General features: G+C 47.1%; 1 protein-coding gene across 1 annotated transcript in view; it reads right to left on the reverse strand.

Annotated features, from left to right (window-relative positions):
• Ubxn2a (UBX domain protein 2A) overlaps positions 1-4,465 on the reverse strand; it is a 27,046-nt gene extending 22,581 nt beyond the window's left edge. The window contains exon 1 of the mRNA XM_013013583.1: positions 4,373-4,465. The gene's annotated coding sequence lies outside the window, so the exon portion shown is untranslated. The remainder of the gene's footprint in view (positions 1-4,372) is intronic.
• Positions 4,466-8,073: the final 3,608 nt, after the last annotated feature.

Here is an 8,073-nt window from a genome sequence, read left to right on the forward strand (position 1 = left end):
CACATAAGCAAAAAAGAAAAGAAAAAAGCCGGAAGTGGCGCTGTGGCTCAAGTGAGCTGAAGAGCTGAGGGACAGCACCCAGGCCCAGAGTTCAGGGCCCATGACCAGACCCAAACAACAACAACAACACTTAATACTGAAAGCAAAAATGAAATAAATTAAAATGTTCACTATTTAGTTGGAGGCAAAATTACATTGAAACAAATAATATTCAATAACTTTAAAACAGTAACATGGCTCACACCTGTAATCCTACATGTGGAGATCCAGAGAGTCAAGGTTCAAAGAGAGCGTGGATGAGAAAGACTGAAAAATTCTATCCTCAAAATAACCAACAAAAAAACAGGTTTCAATTGTGGCTCAAATAGTAGAGCACTGCTTAATAAGCTTGATCAAAGTATTGGGTTCAAACTCTAGATACTGGCAAAAAAAAAAAAAGCCAAATAAAAGTTCTATAATCCTAATTTTAACCTGGAAGTACTAACATTAACTCATGCTGCATTTCCTCTTTAAAAAAATGTTAGGGGCTGGGAAGGTGGCTCAGTGGTAGAGCGCTTGCCTTGCATGCCTGAGGCCCTGGGTTCGATTCCTCAGCACCACATAAGCAAAAAGAAAAAAACCGGAAGTGGTGCTGTGGCTCAAGTGGTAGAGCGCTAGCTTTGAGCTGAAGAGCTGAGGGACAGCGCCCAGGCCCAAAGTTCAAGCCCCATGACTGGACCCCCCCCCAAAAAAAAATGTTAGTATGGCTGGGCACCAGTGGCTCATGCCTGTAATCTTAGCTACTCAGGATGCTGAGATCTGAGGATCACTGCTCAAGCCAGCCCATGCAGGAAAGTCCCTGAGACTCTTATCTCCAATAAACCACCAGAAAACCGGAAGTGCCACTGTGGCTCAAGTGGTAGAGCAGTAGCCTTGAGCTGACGTGCACAGGGGCAGTGCCCAGGCCCAGATTTCAAGCCCCATGACTCCCCCCCCACACACCAAAATTATTAGACTCCTCTTTTGACTTCTCTCCTGATAGATTGTGCTACTGTCTTTCACAGCTACCCTTTCATTTTTAAATAAATATACTGCTCACTTAAAAAATTAGTGCACATGGAGATTTCAAAAGGAAACCTCCTGTACATAAATATGTAGTTAGAGGGAAAAAGTCCTTTTAAGTGAACAAAAGCTCTCCACTGAAAAGGCCATATAGTAACAGGCACCCAATTAACAATGAGATTCTCTGATTACCAGATTTATGGTCTCCTAATCCCATTTCTCACTAAAAGATCTAAGTGTTACCAGAGAAATGGTACATTCCAGATCTGAGATAGAAAATTTGTACTTTGCACTGTGCATATTCTGACATGTTGGATTTGTGTCAAAGGATTCAAAAGTCAACATGAAATGTCTACTAGTGGCCAAAGATATGATAAAAAAAAACTGTATGAGTTAAAATTCATCAATTGAGTACATGGTTGGGCATGGGGGTGCTAAACTAATACCCATACTTTAAAGGACATTTTCTAGAAAATATTGTTATTGTATTGTTAATATGCTCAAGGACTGAAGTGATAGTCACAATAATAATCTAAATGAGAAAAATCACATAGGAAACATATAGAGAGATAGCAAGATCATGTGTCAGCCATCTTTTTTTTTTTTTTTTGGTTAGTTGTGGGGCCTGAACTCTGGGCCTGGGCACTGTCCTTCAGCTCTTCAGCTCAAGGCTAGTGCTCTACCACTTCAGCCACAGCACCACTTCTGGTTTTCTGAGTGGCTTATTGAAGATGAGTGGTTTACTGGAGGTAAGAATCTCACTGGATTTCCTGCTTGGGCTGGCTTTGAACTCTCATCCTCAGATCTCAGCCTCCTGAGTAGAGGATTATCGGCGTGAGCCATCAGTGCCTGACACAAATCTGATTTTTGAGACTTTCTGCTGAAAATCCTTCAATGACTTTCCACTGCTCTTACAACATTACATAAATTCTTTGAATAATATCACAGGGGAGCTCATATAGATTTCTCTATATTTGAGTGGTTTGATCCTCCTGTATGAAAGTTTAAAAAAAAGGACAGAAAAGAAAAAGCTGACTAATTTGGCTATGTAACAAGTCAAAAATAAATGTCAGGGCAAGGTGGCTCAGGTCTGTAAACTTAACAAATCAGGAGGCTGAGATCTGAAGATTGTTGGTTGGAAGCCAGCTCAGGCAGAAAAGTCCAATATTTTTAATTGTACAAATAGCTGGAAGTGGAGCTCTGGCTCAAGTGGCAGGGTGCTAGCACTGAACAAAAGGAGCTGAGGGACAGAGCCCAGGCCCTAATTTTAAGCCCTAAGACTGGCTAAAAAAATAAAAATAAAATAATAAAAATCAAAAACCAAAAATGGAAATAGAAAATAAGCTGGTCTCAAATCTTTAGAACTGCTTTAAAACTGACATCATCTGTCTGGCTGTGACCTACTTTAACACACACTCCTCTTTTGCTTTCCACATTTCAAATGCTGTGACCTTTAAGTTCCTAAAATGGACATCTTCCTGATCTCTGTGGAATGTGTTCTCTCTGGCTGCACTTTTCTCTCCTATAGGAGTCAATCTACATCTATGTGAATGTCATTTACCAGTTTAAATGTCAGTTCTAAGGTTACTTTCCTAGGAAAATCTTACCTAGTATCCTGAGCTGAGCTGGGAATATGTCCTTTGTTGCATTTTCTCACAAATTCCTTACATTCGTCGTTTTAGCTTTTTAGTTCATTGGTATATGTGCATCGAATAATATCAATAAACTTATAATTGTCACCATCAGGTCCTTGACAGTACACAATTTGAAAAAAAACTACAATACTGTATTCACTAGACACTATGTTGAAAATGAATTATACAACTTCTGGGTGGGGGTGGGAGGGAAAAACTGTGAGAAAGGAAGGGAGGGGGTAACATTGTCCAAAAAGAAATACTCGTTACCTGACTTATGTAATGGCAACCCCTCTGCACATCATTTTTATAATTAAAAAAAACTCCACAATACTGTATTAAATACTTAAGGTGTTAAAGTAATTAATATTAAGCTGTAAGTAGGTAATGTACTCATATAATATACTTATGAGAGTGCCGGGCTAAGTGTGTTCAGTGAGGAGTAACTGCTGTTAATAATAATTTTATTAGTGTACTCATCTACTCCCTCCTTCAAGCACACAATTTGTACTATTTTATTTTATATTCATGTTAGTTCTGGGATTTGAACTCCGTGCCAAACTTTCTAGGCAGGCAGTGGCTCTACCGCTGGAGCCACACCACCAGCATTTTAATTGATTTTATTTCTTTATTGTCAGTCGTGGGGCTTGAACACTGGGCCTGGGCGCTGTCCCTCAGCTCTTCAGCTCAAGGCTAGCGCTCTACCGCTTGAGCCACAGCAACACTTCCGGTTTTCTGGTAGTTTATTGGAGATAAGAGTCTCACAGACTTTCCTGCCCGGGCTGGCTTTGAACTTCAATCCTCAGGTCTCAGCCTCTTGAGTAGCTAGGATTACAGGCATGAGCCACCCGTGCCAGGCACTTGATGTTGCTTCTTATTCCACCACCAACCTCAGTATGATACAACGATGTTCAACATTAATTGAATTTTGTTGATTTTAAAATACAAACTTTCGGTATATTTAAAGACACACCAACTTTCAAGAGCTTCTCCCACTGAATCCAAGCCACACGGCTTCACTGTTCCACGCTGTTCTTTCCTACATTAACATCAGTTTCCTGTCTGTCTTCTTAATCATCTCCAACCACGTACAAAGCAATACTAGACACCACTCTAGCTTTCATCACTGCTTACATCCAAGTAAGTAAACTCATTGCCCTGAGTGGAAAGGAACACACCACACGCGCACACACACACACACACACACACACGAATGAAATGAGAGAGGAAAACAGAGAACCTCGGATCGCCAAAATACCACAGCGAAGAGGTGAAGAAGTCCACCTGGCAATGTCCAGACAGATCCTGTCACATCCGGACAGCGCTCGTGTTTGGAGACGGAGGCGTCTCGAGAGCACAGCACTGGAAGTTTCTGGGCGTCCCTCGGAGAGGGAGCGGAGCGATGGGTTTCGGCTCGGTTCGGGAGCCTAGCCGCCCGCGGAAGCGGGAGCCCGAGGTCCGCGCCCACCGGCGCCGGGCAGGAGCCTCGGCCCGGCCTCCGCCCGCCAGCACCGTACCCCGGCTGCAGATCCGCGGCCCGAGACCCCGGGCCCGGGCTCACCATCACCTATGGGCGCTGCGGACACCGATGACCAGCCTGCCACCGGGCCGCGGAAATGCCTGCCCCAGAACGCGGCCAGGAGGGGACGCCCGGCCCCCTCGCCCGGCCCCCGGCGACGCGGCTCCAGGACACTCACCGCCGGGCGCGGCCTCGCCGCCCGGTGCTCAGTTAGCTCAGCGCTCCCCGGCACGGTCGCCACGGCAGGGCAAGAGCGCCGAAGCGCCGCCTCCCCCCCGGCCCCCCCTCCCCCGACCCTCCGATCACGTTCGGTTCCCACGGTGTCCTCCGGGCGCCAAGCGCGCGCCGGAGGCTCCGCTCAGTCCTAGGAGCGCGCGCCGGAGGCGGGGCTGGGACGAGGCGCGCGCAGGAGGCAGCGCGCCTTGGGGGCGTGGCGTACCGGAAGCGCGCCTAGGGGGGGCGTGGTGCGTCGGAAGCGCGCCGGGGGGCGGGGCTTGACGCGTCGGACTGGACTTCGGCCTCAGCGTTCCCACTACTAATGGCGGCTGAGTCGTCCTCGCCGCCGCCGCAGCTGCGAGTTCTCTCGTTTCCCGGGTCGGAAAATGCGGGCAGCTAGGTGTGAGCTCACCTGAGAACGCAGCGTCTACTTACCTACCTCTTCAGCCTCTGACTGAACCCGTGGAGAGATTTTTTTGTCCCTGCATTGTGACAATGTTGAGCTTTACCTGAGCCCCGTCATCTGGAGAGTGACGGTTAAAGGAGACCCCCCCCCCGTCCCTCGGCGGTCCTGACCGGGCTTCATTCGGGGGCCACCCTCCCCGTGGGATGTAGACACGCCTCCCGGCGCCCCTGGTTTACCCCGGGACAAGGTCAGACGCACAGCGCCCCGCGAGCGCCCACCCCGTCCCGGGCTCGGCCGCGCTTCCGGACTCAGGCGTCCGGCCAACACCGGCCGCGCTCCCTCCCGTCCGCAAACCGCATAAGCACCTTTCTCCCCCGCCCCTAAATTGGATCCACCTTTGCCCCGAGCCAGACACTAACTCCTGACCGGAAGCTGGCCTCGAGGTACCGAGCACACTCTGGCCTTTTCCTGCGTCACCTTCTCACTCTGGTCAGGGAGAGAGAGGCCCTTCCAGCCACAGCTTTGAAGCCTGTCCTCTGTTGCCAGGGTCTACTTTCCCCTGTTTGGAATCGTCTCTCTGCGGAAGTCTTACCTAAACCTGTGGAAGACAGAACGCGCGACCTCGCGCTGGCTGAACAAACTTTGCACCGCCGAGCCACTCCCGCAGACACCTGAGATTGGCTTTTCGGTAGTCTGAGCTGTAGGCCTTTGGCAAAAGCCTCCACCCTTGGGGCTCGATCCCTCCCCACCCTGATCCCACTGCGGTAATCTGTTCAAATAAACTCTTTATTTGCTCAAATCCGGATTTGTTTTTTGCTTGACAGTGGTTAGTGCCGGACACAACTTGAGATTGAGTTTCACCAGCAGACCCCTGCCGTCCCTTCCCAAGTAAAGGCAACTTGTGAGTCTTTTGAACTGTTCTCCTGGTCAGCGATTTGGGGATCTATGGTGAGTCCAACTATAAAACCAGTGCTTCTCACCTATCTGCTGATTCTTTTGGACAGAGAGGCTTTTTTTGGGGGGAGGGGCCCCCCGCTGGCATAGAATTCTGATTTTCCTTGCCTCAGTTTCCCAATATTACCAGCTTGCAGCTCCACCCTGGAAAAGATCTCGTTGGTCCTTTGTGAAGCTCTTTGGTGTTTGTTCATTTGTTCCCTGATTTTGTCTTTGTCTTTCTTTGGGGACATACTGAGGCCACCTAACCACTGGGTCATGACCCTAGCCCTTTTTTTTTTTTTGCCTTGATTATTTTCAAGGTAGGGTCTCATTTGTGCCCGGGAAGGCCTGGGCCAACAGTCCAGCTTATGTTTCCTCAAGTCACTGAGCATGACAAGCAAACGTACCCAGTCATTGTTCTTTCTCTGTAGCTAGCTATTGAGATGGAGTCTCCTGAACTTTTATGCTCCAGCTTTTCTTCAACCGTGATTTCTTTGATCTCTGCCTCCCAAGTCATTAGGTTTGAGCTACTATGTACCCTATTCGGTTTAGTGTTCTAACATGTATGGTTTTTCTTTATCCCAACATCATTTGAAGGGTTCTTGTCAAAAATCTGTTGACTAGCTCTGAGCTGATGGCTCACACTTGCAATCCTAGCTACTCAGGAGGCTGAGATCTAAAGATCTTGGTTCAAAGCTACCCTGGACAAAAACTCTTATCTCCAGTTATCTAGCAAAAATGCTAACTAGAGGCAAGGCTCAAGTGATATAGTACCAACTGTGAGCAAGCCTATCTTGCAAGAGCAAGAGAGGCCTTGAGCTCAAGCCCCCCAATGGCAAACAAATGAAAACCTTAGCTGGGGATGCTAATTTTCCTTAACTGATTGTTTTTTTTTTTTTTTTTTGGTGGGTTGTGGGGCTTGAACTCTGGGTTTGGGAGCTGTTCAGCTCAAGGCAAGGGCTCTACCGCTTGAGTCACAGCCCCACTTCCGGTTCTGTAGTGGTTTATTGGAGGTAAGGGTCTCACAGGACTTTCCTGCCAGGGCTGGCTTTGAACTTCGATCCTCAGATCTCAGCCTTCTGAGTAGCTAGGATTACACTGCTTTAACTGATTGTTTCTAAATGCAAATACTGCTTATTGATAATTTGTTAATGAGAAATGTCTATTTAAGTACTTTGCCTTTTGTGTTTTGTTTTAAAAAATAAAAAAACAGGACTCATGCTGGCCTCAAATTGTTCCTTCCTGCTTCAGCCTCCCAAGCTCTGTGGTTACTATAAAGAACCACTACTCCTAGCTCTCCTTTCCCGGCTTTTGAGTGTGGTTGTTTTTGTTATAGCACTTCTTGTTGTTTTAATATATTTTAAATTTACATATGGGTATTAATACTTTCTCAGATACAAAGAAAATTTTGCATTTTCTCACCATTCAGTGGATTGTCTTTAAGATCTTTTCATAGTATTCTTTGGTACACACAAGTTTTTAACTTTGGTTCAGTTTTCCTCCCTCCCTCTCCCCCTCTTCCTCTTCCTCCCTCCCTCTCTCTGTCTCTGTCTCTCTCCCTCTCCCTCTCTCCCCCTCTCTCTTTTGCTTGTGCTTTTGTTGTCATAGCTAAGAAACCATTACCAAATTCAGTGTCATGAAGCTGCCCCTCTAGGTTTTCTACAAAATTTATAGGTTTAGATCTGATTTTTAGGTGTTTAAGCAATTTTAACATATAGTGTAAAATAATTCCCCAGCTGTCACCACATTAGGGGTGAAAGGGTTCCCTCAGTTTTCTAGTTTACATGCAAAAGTCATGGATCCTTGAGATCCACTGGTGAAAAGGATTTCAAAGCCTCACAAAAAGAATCTCAGGGCTGGGAATGTGGCTTAGTGGTAGAGTGCTTGTAAAGCATGCATGCAGCCCTAGGTTTGATTTCTCAGTAGCACATAAACAAAAAAAGCCAGAAATGGTGCTGTGGCTCAAGGGGTAGAGCACTGGCCTTGAGCATAGAGAGGCTCCGGGACAGAGCCTAGGCCCTGAGTTCGAGCCCCAGGACAGGCTGGAAAAAAAGAAAAGAAAAGGAGAATCGCACAAGGTAGAAGTTTTAGAATTTATTTTAGTACATGCAGAAAAAAAAATAGACGGAAGTGGCGCTGTAGCTCAAGTGGTAGAGCGCTCGCCTTGAGTTGAAGAGCTGAGGGACAACGCCCAGGCCCAGAGTTCAAGCCCCACGACCGACAAAAAAAAAAGAATTGTGGCCGAGCTGAGCTGAGACTGCAGTGTTGGGGAGAGACTTGCAAAGAGGGCCAGGGCCAGAGGGTCTGCTGCTGGACGTGCT

Source organism: Dipodomys ordii, unplaced genomic scaffold (genome assembly GCF_000151885.1).
Source record: "Dipodomys ordii isolate 6190 unplaced genomic scaffold, Dord_2.0 Scaffold20, whole genome shotgun sequence".
Classification (NCBI taxonomy): Eukaryota; Metazoa; Chordata; class Mammalia; order Rodentia; family Heteromyidae; genus Dipodomys; species Dipodomys ordii.